The following is a 15,838-nucleotide window of genomic DNA, read 5'->3' as shown; positions in this document are numbered from 1 at the left end:
TCTATTTCAGCTTCCTGGACCACTGAACATCACACTTTTTGTTGAGTGGCCCTTGGATTGATAGGGAAGAACAGAGAGATGAAAATAAATAAAATGTTATGCATTGTGTTTTTCATTATCACCAGGGCAACACAGAACACGGTGATGAGATCAGACGGGGAGGTTCTGCCCATCAGGATACATCAGGATACCTCAGTGTTCCTCAGAGTAAAGGGACTGGAGCCTCAGTGTTCCTCAGAGTAAAGGGACTGGAGCCTCAGTGTTCCTCAGAGTAAAGGGACTGGAGCCTCAGTGTTCCTCAGAGTAAAGGGACTGGAGCCTCAGTGTTCCTCAGGGTAAAGGGACTGGAGCCTCAGTGTTCCTCAGAGTAAAGGGACTGGAGCCTCAGTGTTCCTCAGAGTAAAGGGACTGGAGCCTCAGTGTTCCTCAGAGTAAAGGAACCGTAGCATCGTAACCTCAGTGTTCCTCAGAGTAAAGGGACTGGAGCCTCAGTGTTCCTCAGAGTAAAGGAACCGTAGCATCGTAACCTCAGTGTTCCTCAGAGTAAAGGAACTGTAGCATCATAACCTCAGTGTTTCTCAGAGTAAAGGGACTGGAGCCTCAGTGTTCCTCAGAGTAAAGGGACTGGAGCCTCAGTGTTCCTCAGAGTAAAGGAACCGTAGCATCGTAACCTCAGTGGTCCTCAGAGTAAAGGAACCGTAGCATCGTAGCCTCAGTGTTCCTCAGAGTAAAGGAACCGTAGCATCGTAACCTCAGTGTTCCTCAGAGTAAAGGAACCGTAGCATCGTAACCTCAGTGTTCCTCAGAGTAAAGGGACCGGAGCCTCAGTGTTCTTCAGAGTAAAGGAACCGTAGCATCGTAACTTCAGTGTTCCTCAGAGTAAAGGAACTGTAGCATTGTAGCATCGTAGCCTCAGTGTTCCTCAGAGTAAAGGAACTGTAGCCTCAGTGTTCCTCAGAGAAAAGGAACTGTAGCCTCAGTGTTCCTCAGAGTAAAGGAACCGTAGCATCGTAACCTCAGTGTTCCTCAGAGTAAAGGAACCGTAGCACCGTAGCCTCAGTGTTCCTCAGAGAAAAGGAACTGTAGCATCGTAGCCTCAGTGTTCCTCAGAGTAAAGGAACCGTAGCATCGTAACCTCAGTGTTCCTCAGAGTAAAGGAACCGTAGCATCGTAGCCTCAGTGTTCCTCAGAGTAAAGGAACTGTAGCATCGTAGCCTCAGTGTTCCTCAGAGTAAAGGAACTGTAGCATCGTAGCCTCAGTGTTCCTCAGAGTAAAGGAACCGTAACATCGTAACCTCAGTGTTCCTCAGAGTAAAGGAACCGTAGCCTCAGTGTTCCTCAGAGAAAAGGAACTGTAGCATCGTAGCATCAGTGTTCCTCAGAGTAAAGGAACCGTAGCATCGTAACCTCAGTGTTCCTCAAAGTAAAGGGACTGGAGCCTCAGTGTTCCTCAGAGTAAAGGAACCGTAGCATCGTAACCTCAATGTTCCTCAGAGTAAAGGAACCGTAGCATCGTAACCTCAGTGTTCCTCAGAGTAAAGGAACCGTGGCATCGTAACCTCAGTGTTCCTCAGAGTAAAGGGACCGGAGCCTCAGTGTTCTTCAGAGTAAAGGAACCGTAGCATCGTAACCTCAGTGTTCCTCAGAGTAAAGGAACCGTGGCATCGTAACCTCAGTGTTCCTCAGAGTAAAGGGACCGGAGCCTCAGTGTTCTTCAGAGTAAAGGAACCGTAGCATCGTAACTTCAGTGTTCCTCAGAGTAAAGGAACTGTAGCATCGTAGCATCGTAGCCTCAGTGTTCCTCAGAGTAAAGGAACTGTAGCCTCAGTGTTCCCCAGAGAAAAGGAACTGTAGCCTCAGTGTTCCTCAGAGTAAAGGAACCGTAGCATTGTAACCTCAGTGTTCCTCAGAGTAAAGGAACCGTAGCACCGTAGCCTCAGTGCTCCTCAGAGAAAAGGAACTGTAGCATCATAGCCTCAGTGTTCCTCAGAGTAAAGGAACTGTAGCATCGTAGCCTCAGTGTTCCTCAGAGTGAAGGAACCGTAGCATCGTAACCTCAGTGTTCCTCAGAGTAAAGGAACCGTAGCATCGTAACCTCAGTGTTCCTCAGAGTAAAGGGACCGGAGCCTCAGTGTTCTTCAGAGAAAAGGAACCGTAGCATCGTAACCTCAGTGTTCCTCAGAGTAAAGGGACCGGAGCCTCAGTGTTCTTCAGAGTAAAGGAACCGTACTATCGTAACTTCAGTGTTCCTCAGAGTAAAGGAACTGTAGCATCGTAGCATCGTAGCCTCAGTGTTCCTCAGAGTAAAGGAACTGTAGCCTCAGTGTTCCTCAGAGAAAAGGAACTGTAGCCTCAGTGTTCCTCAGAGTAAAGGAACCGTAGCATCGTAACCTCAGTGTTCCTCAGAGTAAAGGAACCGTAGCACCGTAGCCTCAGTGCTCCTCAGAGAAAAGGAACTGTAGCATCGTAGCCTCAGTGTTCCTCAGAGTAAAGGAACCGTAGCATCGTAACCTCAGTGTTCCTCAGAGTAAAGGAACCGTAGCATCGTAGCCTCAGTGTTCCTCAGCGTAAAGGAACTGTAGCATCGTAGCCTCAGTGTTCCTCAGAGTAAAGGAACTGTAGCATCGTAGCCTCAGTGTTCCTCAGAGTAAAGGAACCGTAACATCGTAACCTCAGTGTTCCTCAGAGTAAAGGAACCGTAGCCTCAGTGTTCCTCAGAGAAAAGAAACTGTAGCCTCAGTGTTCCTCAGAGTAAAGGAACCGTAGCATCGTAACTTCAGTGTTCCTCAGAGTAAAGGAACTGTAGCATCGTAGCATCGTAGCCTCAGTGTTCATCAGAGTAAAGGAACTGTAGCTTCAGTGCTCCTCAGAGTAAAGGTCTTATAGCATCGTAGCATCGCAGCATCGTAGCATCATAGCCTCAGTGTTCCTCAGAGAAAAGGAACCGTAGCATCGTAGCATCGCAGCATCGTAGCATCGTAGCCTCAGTGTTCCTCAGAGTAAAGGAACTGTAGCATCGTAGCCTCAGTGTTCCTCAGAGAAAAGGAACCGTAGCACCGTAGCAACGTAGCATCGTAGCATCGTAGCCTCAGTGTTCCTCAGAGTAAAGGAACCGTAGCATCGTAACTTCAGTGTTCCTCAGAGTAAAGGAACTGTAGCATCGTAGCATCGTAGCCTCAGTGTTCATCAGAGTAAAGGAACTGTAGCTTCAGTGCTCCTCAGAGTAAAGGTCTTATAGCATCGTAGCATCGCAGCATCGTAGCATCATAGCCTCAGTGTTCCTCAGAGAAAAGGAACCGTAGCATCGTAGCATCGCAGCATCGTAGCATCGTAGCCTCAGTGTTCCTCAGAGTAAAGGAACTGTAGCATCGTAGCCTCAGTGTTCCTCAGAGAAAAGGAACTGTAGCTTCAGTGTTCCTCAGAGTAAAGGTCTTATAGCATCGTAGCCTCAGTGTTCCTCAGTGTAAAGGTCTTATAGCATCGTAGCCTCAGTGCTCCTCAGAGTAAAGGGACTCTAGCCTCAGTCCTCTTCAGAGTAAAGGAACCGTAGCATCGTAGCCTCAGTGCTCCTCAGAGTAAAGGGACTGTAGCCTCAGTGCTCTTCAGAGTAAAGGAACCGTAGCATCGTAGCCTCAGACAGACAGACACACAGACAGACGGACGGACGGACGGACGGGACGGACGGACGGACGGACGGACGGACGGACGGACGGACAGACAGACAGACAGACAGACAGACAGACAGACAGACAGACATCATCTCATCTTTATTAACCAATACCTGCAGACCTAACGTTTCCAGTGACGCACCAGGAAGACAGACTTTTAATTCAGACTCTAGAAAATCTATCATTATTATTATACATTAATTCAATCAAATCAAATTGTATTAGTCACATGTGCTGAATACAACAGGTGGAGTAGACCTTACAGTGAAATGCTGAATACAACAGGTGTAGTAGACCTCACAGTGAAATGCTGAATACAACAGGTGTAGTAGACCTCACAGTGAAATGCTGAATACAACAGGTGTAGTAGACCTTACGGTGAAATGCTGAATACAACAGGTGTAGGAGACCTTACAGTGAAATGCTGAATACAACAGGTGTAGTAGACCTTACAGTGAAATGCTGAATACAACAGGTGTAGGAGACCTTACAGTGAAATGCTGAATACAACAGGTGTAGTAGACCTTACAGTGAAATGCTGAATACAACAGGTGTAGGAGACCTTACAGTGAAATGCTGAATACAACAGGTGTAGTAGACCTTACAGTGAAATGCTGAATACAACAGGTGTAGTAGACCTCACAGTGAAATGCTGAATACAACAGGTGTAGTAGACCTTACAGTGAAATGCTGAATACAACAGGTGTAGTAGACCTTACAGTGAAATGCTGAATACAACAGGTGTAGTAGACCTTACAGTGAAATGCTGAATACAACAGGTGTAGTAGACCTTACAGTGAAATGCTGAATACAACAGGTGTAGTAGACCTTACAGTGAAATGCTGAATACAACAGGTGTAGTAGACCTTACAGTGAAATGCTGAATACAACAGGTGTAGTAGACCTTACAGTGAAATGCTGAATACAACAGGTGTAGTAGACCTTACAGTGAAATGCTAACTTAAGTAATTAAAGAACAGCAGTAAAACATAACAATATATACAGGGGGTGCGGAGGCTATATATACCAATATATACAGGGGGTGTGGAGGCTATATATACCAATATATACAGGGGTGTGGAGGCTATATATAACAATATATACAGGGGACCTTACAGTGGAGGCTATATATAACAATATATACAGGCGGTGTGGAGGCTATATATAACAGGGGGTGTGGAGGCTATATATAACAATATATACAGGGGTAGTGTGGAGGCTATATATAACAATATATACAGGTGTAGTGTGGAGGCTATATATAACAGGGGGTGTGGAGGCTATATATACCAATATATACAGGGGTAGACCTGTGGAGGCTATATATACCAATATATACAGGGGTAGGCTATACCTATATACAGTGGAGGCTATATATACCAATATATACAGGGGGTGTGAGGCTATATATAACAATATATACAGGGGGTGTGGAGGCTATATATAACAATATATACAGGCGGTGTGGAGGCTATATATAAATACAACAGGGGGTGTGGAGGCTATATATAACAATATATACAGGGGTGTGGAGGCTATATATAACAATATATACAGGGGTGTAGGCTATATATAACAATATATACAGGGGGTGTGGAGGCTATATAGAACAATATATATAACAGGGGGTGTGGAGGCTATATATAACAGGGGGTGTGGAGGCTATATATAACAATATATACAGGGGGTGTGGAGGCTATATATAACAGGGGTGTGGAGGCTATATATAACAGGGGGTGTGGAGGCTATATATAACAATATATACAGGGCTGTGGAGGCTATATATAACAATATATACAGGGGCTGTGGAGGCTATATATAACAATATATACAGGGGTGTAGAGGCTATATATAACAATATATTCAGGGGGTGTGGAGGCTATATATAACAATATATACAGGGGGGTGTGGAGGCTATATATAACAATATATACAGTGGAGGCTATATATAACAATATATACAGGGGGTGTGGAGGCTATATATAACAATATATACAGGGGGTGTAGAGGCTATATATAACAATATATACAGGGGGTGTAGAGGCTATATATAACAATATATACAGGGGGTGTGGAGGCTATATGTAACAGGGGGAGGCTATGGGGGTGTGGAGGCTATATATAACAGGGGGTGTGGAGGCTATATATAACAGGGGGTGTGGAGGCTATATATACAGGGGTGTGGAGGCTATATATAACAATATATACAGGGGGTGTGGAGGCTATATAAAACAGGGGGTGTGGAGGCTATATATAACAGGGGGTATGGAGGCTATATATAACAGGGGGTGTGGAGGCTATATATAACAGGGGGGTGTGGAGGCTATATATAACAATATATACAGGGCTGTGGAGGCTATATATAACAATATATACAGGGGCTGTGGAGGCTATATATAACAATATATACAGGGGTGTAGAGGCTATATATAACAATATATTCAGGGGGTGTGGAGGCTATATATAACAATATATACAGGGGGTGTGGAGGCTATATAAAAATATATACAGGGGTGTGGAGGCTATATATAACAATATATACAGGGGTGTGGAGGCTATATATAACAGGGGGTGTGGAGGCTATATATAACAGGGGGTGTGGAGGCTATATATACAGGGGGTGTGGAGGCTATATATAACAATATATACAGGGGGTGTGGAGAGCTATATATAACAGGGGGTGTGGAGGCTATATATAACAATATATACAGGGGTGTGGAGGCTATATATAACAGGGGGTGTGGAGGCTATATATAACAATATATACAGGGGGTGTGGAGGCTATATATAACAGGGGAGGCTGTGGAGGCTATATATAACAATATATACAGGGGGTGTGGAGGCTATATATATACAGGGGGTGTGGAGGCTATATATAACAGGGGGTGTGGAGGCTATATATAACAATATATACAGGGGTGTGGAGGCTATATATATATAACAGGGGGTGTGGAGGCTATATATAACAGGGGGTGTGGAGGCTATATATAACAGGGGGTGTGGAGGCTATATATAACAATATATACAGGGGGTGTGGAGGCTATATATAACAGGGGTGTGGAGGCTATATATAACAGGGGGTGTGGAGGCTATATATAACAGGGGTTGTGGAGGCTATATATAACAATATATACAGGGGGTGTGGAGGCTATATATAACAGGGGTGTGGAGGCTATATATAACAATATATACAGGGGGTGTGGAGGCTATATATACCAATATATAACAGGGGTTGTGGGAGGCTATATATAACAATATATACAGGGGGTGTGGAGGCTATATATAACAATATATACAGGCGGTGTGGAGGCTATATATAACAGGGGGTGTGGAGGCTATATATAACAATATATACAGGGGGTGTGGAGGCTATATATAACAATATATACAGGGGGTGTGGAGGCTATATATAACAATATATACAGGGGGTGTGGAGGCTATATAGAACAATATATACAGGGGTGTGGAGGCTATATATAACAGGGGGTGTGGAGGCTATATATAACAATATATACAGGGGGTGTGGAGGCTATATATAACAGGGGTGTGGAGGCTATATATAACAGGGGGTGTGGAGGCTATATATAACAATATATACAGGGCTGTGGAGGCTATATATAACAATATATACAGGGGCTGTGGGAGGCTATATATAACAATATATACAGGGGGTGTAGAGGCTATATATAACAATATATTCAGGGGGTGTGGAGGCTATATATAACAATATATACAGGGGTGTGGAGGCTATATATAACAATATATACAGGGGGGGGGGTGTGGAGGCTATATATAACAATATATACAGGGGTGTGTGAGGCTATATATAACAATATATACAGGGGTGTGGAGGCTATATATAACAATATATACAGGGGTGTGGAGGCTATATGTAACAGGGGTTATGGAGGCTATATATAACAGGGGGTGTGGATATATATAACAGGGGGTGTGGAGGCTATATATAACAGGGGGTGTGGAGGCTATATATAACAGGGGGTGTGGAGGCTATATATAACAATATATACAGGGGTGTGGAGGCTATATAAAAATATATACAGGGGGTGTGGAGGCTATATATAACAGGGGTGTGGAGGCTATATATAACAGGGGGTGTGGAGGCTATATATAATACAGGGGGTGTGGAGGCTATATATAACAATATATACAGGGCTGTGGAGGCTATATATAACAATATATACAGGGGCTGTGGAGGCTATATATAACAATATATACAGGGGTTGTGGAGGCTATATATAACAATATATTCAGGGGGTGTGGAGGCTATATATACCAATATATACAGGGGTGTGGAGGCTATATATAACAGGGGTTGTGGAGGCTATATATAACAATATATACAGGGGTGTGGAGGCTATATATAACAGGGGTTGTGGAGGCTATATATAACAATATATACAGGGGGTGTGGAGGCTATATATAACAGGGGTTGTGGGGTGTGGAGGCTATATATAACAATATATACAGGGGTGTGGGAGGCTAGGGGTGTGGAGGCTATATATAACAGGGGTTGTGGAGGCTATATATAACAATATATACAGGGGGTGTGGAGGCTATATATAACAATATATACAGGGGTTGTGGAGGCTATATATAACAATATATACAGGGGGTGTGGAGGCTATATATAAATATATACAGGGGTTGTGGAGGCTATATATAACAATATATACAGGGGGTGTGGAGGCTATATATAACAGGGGGTTGTGGAGGCTATATATAACAATATATACAGGGGGTGTGGAGGCTATATATAACAGGGGTTGTGGAGGCTATATATAACAATATATACAGGGGGTGTGGAGGCTATATATAACAGGGGTTGTGGAGGCTATATATAACAATATATACAGGGGTGTGGAGGCTATATATAACAGGGGTTGTGGAGGCTATATATAACAATATATACAGGGGGTGTGGAGGCTATATATAACAGGGGTTGTGGAGGCTATATATAACAATATATACAGGGGGAGGCTGTGGAGGCTATATATACAATATATATACAGGGGTTGTGGAGGCTATATATAACAATATATACAGGGGGTGTGGAGGCTATATATAACAATATATACAGGCGGTGTGGAGGCTATATATAACAGGGGGTGTGGAGGCTATATATAACAATATATACAGGGGGTGTGGAGGCTATATATAACAATATATACAGGGGGTGTGGAGGCTATATATAACAATATATACAGGGGGTGTGGAGGCTATATAGAACAATATATACAGGGGGTGTGGAGGCTATATATAACAGGGGGTGTGGAGGCTATATATAACAATATATACAGGGGGTGTGGAGGCTATATATAACAGGGGTGTGGGAGGCTATATATAACAGGGGGTGTGGAGGCTATATATAACAATATATACAGGGCTGTGGAGGCTATATATAACAATATATACAGGGGCTGTGGAGGCTATATATAACAATATATACAGGGGGTGTAGAGGCTATATATAACAATATATTCAGGGGGTGTGGAGGCTATATATAACAATATATACAGGGGTGTGGAGGCTATATATAACAATATATACAGGGGGTGTGGAGGCTATATATAACAATATATACAGGGGGTGTGGAGGCTGTAGAGGCTATATATAACAATATATACAGGGGGTGTAGAGGCTATATATAACAATATATACAGGGGGTGTGGAGGCTATATGTAACAGGGGTGGAGGCTATGGAGGCTATATATAACAGGGGGTGTGGAGGCTATATATAACAGGGGGTGTGGAGGCTATATATAACAGGGGGTGTGGAGGCTATATATAACAATATATACAGGGGGTGTGGAGGCTATATATAACAATATATACAGGGGGTGTGGAGGCTATATAAAAATATATACAGGGGTGTGGAGGCTATATATAACAGGGGGTGTGGAGGCTATATATAACAGGGGGTGTGGAGGCTATATATAACAGGGGTGTGGAGGCTATATATAACAATATATACAGGGGGTGTGGAGGCTATATATAACAATATATACAGGGGCTGTGGAGGCTATATATAACAATATATACAGGGGGTGTAGAGGCTATATATAACAATATATTCAGGGGGTGTGGAGGCTATATATAACAATATATACAGGGGGTGTGGAGGCTATATAAAAATAGGGGGTGTGGAGGCTATATATAACAATATATACAGGGGGTGTGGAGGCTATATATAATAGGGGGTGTGGAGGCTATATATAACAGGGGGTGTGGAGGCTATATATACAGGGGGTGTGGAGGCTATATATAACAATATATACAGGGGGTGTGGAGGCTATATATAACAGGGGGTGTGGAGGCTATATATAACAATATATACAGGGGGTGTGGAGGCTATATATAACAATATATACAGGGTGTGGAGGCTATATATAACAATATATACAGGGGTGTGGAGGCTATATATAACAGGGGTGTGGAGGCTATATATAACAATATATACAGGGGGTGTGGAGGCTATATATAACAGGGGGTGTGGAGGCTATATATAACAGGGGGTGTGGAGGCTATATATAACAATATATACAGGGGTGTGGAGGCTATATATAACAGGGGGTGTGGAGGCTATATATAACAGGGGTGTGGAGGCTATATATAACAGGGGTGTGGAGGCTATATATAACAATATATACAGGGGTGTGGAGGCTATATATAACAGGGGGTGTGGAGGCTATATATAACAGGGGGTGTGGAGGCTATATATAACAATATATACAGGGGGTGTGGAGGCTATATATAACAGGGGTGTGGAGGCTATATACAACAGGGGGGTGTGGAGGCTATATATAACAGGGGTGTGGAGGCTATATATAACAGGGGGTGTGGAGGCTATATACAATATACAGGGGGTGTGGAGGCTATATACAACAGGGGGTGTGGAGGCTATATATAACAATATATACAGGGGGTGTAGAGGCTATATATAACAGGGGGTGTGGAGGCTATATATAACAGGGGGTGTGGAGGCTATATATAACAGGGGGTGTGGAGGCTATATATAACAATATATACAGGGGGTGTAGAGGCTATATATAACAGGGGGTGTTATATAATGTTAAGTAAATGTTAAGTATAATGTAAGTGGTATGATTGAATAATGATTATTGACAGGCCTTTTGCCTCGGTTGTAATGTTGATTGACAGTTTGTGTCTCTGGGTTTTAAAACAGTGAAGCTGATAAAGTACTGTGTGTCAAGAGTCTTTGAAATAGACCAGGATTCACGTCCAGCTGTCTGAGTCTGAGAAGAACATGAGACACTTCCACCATTTGAAATTCCTCCACAGGCTGACTAAGTAATCAAGGCTGAGATCAATCAGATCAGGTGTTAACCGTGCGGTAGCAGACACCCCCATAGCTCCAATTGGCACCGTCCAGAGCCAGCTGTGCCATCTATCCAACCCAGGGACTCCAGGAACCGGGCCATCTATTCAACCCAGGGACTTCAGGAACCGTGCCATCTATCCAACCCAGGGACTCCAGGAACCGGGCCATCTATCCAATCCAGGGACTCCAGGAACCGTGCCATCTAATCAATCCAGGAGGGGCTAGGAACAATAATATATACAGGGGTGTGGGGCTCCAGGAACCGTGTCATCTATCCAACCCAGGGACTTCAGGAACCGGGCCATCTATCCAACCCAGGGACTCCAGGAACCGGGCCATCTATCATCCAATCCAGGGACTCCAGGAACCGTGCCATCTATCAATCCAGGGACTCCAGGAACCGTGCCATCTATCCAATCCAGGGACTCCAGGAACCGTGTCATCTATCCAACCCAGGGACTTCAGGAACCGGGCCATCTATCCAACCCAGGGACTCCAGGAACCGGGCCATCTATCCAATCCAGGGACTCCAGGAACCATGCCATCTATCCAATCCAGGGACTCCAGGAACCGTGCCATCTATCCAATCCAGGGACTCCAGGAACCGTGTCATCTATCCAACCCAGGGACTTCAGGAACCGGGCCATCTATCCAACCCAGGGACTCCAGGAACCGGGCCATCTATCCAACCCAGGGACTCCAGGAACCGGGCCAAGGCTGTTAGTGCTTTGCCATGTGTTGTCTGTCATCAGCATGCAGCCCACATGAAGGGAGTAGAGTAGAGTAGAGTAGAGTAGAGTAGAGTAGAGTAGAGTAGAGTAGAGTAGAGGAGAGGAGAGGAGAGGAGAGGAGAGGAGAGGAGTTTAGAGAGGAGAGGAGATTAGGAGAGGAGAGGAGAGGAGAGGAGAGGGGAGAGGAGAGGGAGAGGAGAGGAGAGGAGAGGAGAGGAGAGGAGGAGGAGCAGAGAGGAGAGGAGGAGGAGCAGAGAGGAGGAGGAGGGAGGAGGAGCAGAGAGGAGATTAGAGAGGGGAGGAGGGGAGCAGAGAGGAGAGGAGGAGGAGGAGCAGAGAGGAGAGGAGGAGGAGCAGAGAGGAGAGGAGGAGGAGCAGAGAGGAGAGGAGAGGAGAGAGGAGAGGAGATGAGAGGAGAGGAGAGGAGATGAGATGAGATGAGAGGAGAGGAGAGGAGAGGAGAGGAGAGAGGAGGAGAGGAGGAGGAGCAGAGGAGAGGAGGAGCAGAGGGGAGAGGATAGGAGGAACAGAGTGGAGATGGGAGGAGGGGAGGCTAGGAGAGGAGAGGGGATAGGGGAGGCTAGGAGAGGAGAGGAGAGGAGAAGAGGGGGGGATAGGAGAGGATAGGAGAGTGGAGGAGAGGTGAGGAAGCTAGGAGAGGAGATGGTAGGAAAGAGGAGGGGAGGGGGAGGCTAGGAGAGGAGAGGCTAGGAGAGGAGCCATAATCCTCTGTAATATCAATAATTGAGGCTCTTGAAGAATAGTAATTAAATTAGTTAATTATGCCGGTAAAATTACATATAATTATGTGACTGGAGGGTATATTTAGTAAATTAGTCTCATCAATGCTGACTGTGTAGAATGCTGCCAAATGTTGTTCCTTGATGATTAGGGAACTGTGATACTCCCTTTCTGGAGTAAATTAGTCGTTTACACACTGGGGATCCTCTGATCTGGCACAGACCCTAACTCTACCTCTGACTCAGAACCTAACTCTACCTCTGACTCAGACCCTAACTCTACCTCTGACTCAGACCCTAACTCTACCTCTGACTCAGACCCTAACTCTACCTCTGACTCAGACCCTAACTCTACCTCTGACTCAGACCCTAACTCTACCTCTGACTCTGACCCTAACTCTACCTCTGACTCAGACCCTAACTCTACCTCTGACTCAGACCCTAACTCTACCTCTGACTCAGAACCTAACTCTACCTCTGACTCAGACCCTAACTCTACCTCTGACTCAGACCCTAACTCTACCTCTGACTCAGAACCTAACTCTACCTCTGACTCAGAACCTAACTCTACCTCTGTGTCAGACCCTAACTCTACCTCTGACTCAGAACCTAACTCTACCTCTGATTCAGACCCTAACTCTACCTCTGACTCAGACCCTAACTCTACCTCTGACTCAGACCCTAACTCTACCTCTGACTCAGACCCTAACTCTCTCTACCTCTGTGTCAGACCCTACCTCTACCTCTGACTCAGACCCTAACTCTCTCTACCTCTGACTCAGACCCTAAATCTACCTCTGACTCAGACCCTAAATCTACCTCTGACTCAGACCCTAACTCTTCTCCTCTGACTCAGACCCTAACTCTCTCTACCTTTGACTCAGACCCTAACTCTCTCTACCTCTGACTCAGACCCTAACTCTGTCTACCTCTGACTCAGACCCTAACTCTTTCTACCTCTGACTCAGACCCTAACTCTTTCTACCTCTGACTCAGACCCAAACTCTCTCTACCTCTGACTCAGACCCTAACTCTTCTCCTCTGACTCAGACCCTAAATCTACCTCTGACTCAGACCCTAACTCTACCTCTGACTCAGACCCTAACTCTCTCTACCTCTGACTCAGACCCTAACTCTCTCTACCTCTGTGTCAGACCCTACCTCTACCTCTGACTCAGACCCTAACTCTACCTCTGACTCAGACCCTAACTCTTCTCCTCTGACTCAGACCCTAACTCTCTCTACCTCTGACTCAGACCCTAATTCTCTCTACCTCTGTGTCAGACCCTAACTCTACCTCTGACTCAGACCCTAACTCTCTCTACCTCTGTGTCAGACCCTAACTCTACCTCTGACTCAGACCCTAACTCTACCTCTGACTCAGACCCTAACTCTTCTCCATGTCTGCTTCCTAAACTGGGGAGAGGGGGGGGTCAAGTCAAGTCATCTAATAGAAGAATGAGATGATGACCGTTCCTCCATATTGATGTTCCTCCATGTTGATGTTCATATTGATGTTCCTCCATATTGATGTTCATATTGATGTTCCTCCATATTGATGTTCCTCCATATTGATGTTCATATTGATGTTCCTCCATATTGATGTTCCTCAATATTGATGTTCATATTGATGTTCCTCCATATTGATGTTCCTCCATATTGATGTTCATATTGATGTTCCTCCATATTGATGTTCCTCCATATTGATGTTCCTCCATATTGATGTTCATGTTGATGTTCCTGCATATTGATGTTCATATTGATGTTCCTCAATATTGATGTTCATATTGATGTTCCTCCGTATTGATGTTCATGTTGATGTTCCTGCATATTGATGTTCCTCCATATTGATGTTCATATTGATGTTCCTCCGTATTGATGTTCATGTTGATGTTCCTGCATATTGATGTTCATATTGATGTTCCTCAATATTGATGTTCATATTGATGTTCCTCAATATTGATGTTCATATTGATGTTCATATTGATGTTCCTGCATATTGATGTTCCTCCATATTGATGTTCATGTTGATGTTCCTCCATATTGACGTTCCTGCATATTGATGTTCCTCCATATTGATGTTCATATTGATGTTCCTCCATATTGATGTTCATATTGATGTTCATATTGATGTTCATGTTGATGTTCCTCCATATTGATGTTCATATTGATGTTCCTCCATATTGATGTTCATATTGATGTTCCTCCATATTGATGTTCATGTTGATGTTCCTCCATATTGACGTTCCTGCATATTGATGTTCCTCCATATTGATGTTCATATTGATGTTCCTCCATATTGATGTTCCTCCATATTGATGTTCATGTTGATGTTCCTGCATATTGATGTTCATATTGATGTTCCTCAATATTGATGTTCATATTGATGTTCCTCCATATTGATGTTCATATTGATGTTCCTCCGTATTGATGTTCATGTTGATGTTCCTGCATATTGATGTTCATATTGATGTTCCTCAATATTGATGTTCATATTGATGTTCCTCAATATTGATGTTCATATTGATGTTCATATTGATGTTCCTCCATATTGATGTTCCTGCATATTGATGTTCCTCCATATTGATGTTCATGTTGATGTTCCTCCATATTGACGTTCCTGCATATTGATGTTCCTCCATATTGATGTTCATATTGATGTTCCTGCATATTGATGTTCCTCCATATTGATGTTCATGTTGATGTTCCTCCATATTGATGTTCCTGCATATTGATGTTCCTCCATATTGATGTTCATATTGATGTTCCTGCATATTGATGTTCCTCCATATTGATGTTCATGTTGATGTTCCTGCATATTGATGTTCCTCCATATTGATGTTCATATTGATGTTCCTCCATGTTGATGTTCCTCCATATTGATGTTCCTCCATATTGATGTTCCTCAATATTGATGTTCATATTGATGTTCCTCCATATTGATGTTCATATTGATGTTCCTCCATATTGATGTTCCTGCATATTGATGTTCCTCCATATTGATGTTCCTCCATATTGATGTTCCTGCATATTGATGTTCATGTTGATGTTCCTGCATATTGATGTTCATATTGATGTTCCTCAATATTGATGTTCCTCTATATTGATGTTCCTCCATATTGATGTTCCTCTATATTGATGTTCCTCCATATTGATGTTCATGTTAATGTTCCTCAATATTGATGTTCATATTGATGTTCATATTGATGTTCCTGCATATTGATGTTCCTCCATATTGATGTTCATGTTGATGTTCCTCCATATTGACGTTCCTGCATATTGATGTTCCTCCATATTGATGTTCATATTGATGTTCCTGCATATTGATGTTCCTCCATA

This window comes from Oncorhynchus gorbuscha, unplaced genomic scaffold (genome assembly GCF_021184085.1).
Source record: "Oncorhynchus gorbuscha isolate QuinsamMale2020 ecotype Even-year unplaced genomic scaffold, OgorEven_v1.0 Un_scaffold_360, whole genome shotgun sequence".
In the NCBI taxonomy this organism is placed as follows: domain Eukaryota; kingdom Metazoa; phylum Chordata; class Actinopteri; order Salmoniformes; family Salmonidae; genus Oncorhynchus; species Oncorhynchus gorbuscha.
The sequence above is the reverse complement of the archived record's forward strand: the minus strand, read 5'-3'. Positions refer to the sequence as shown.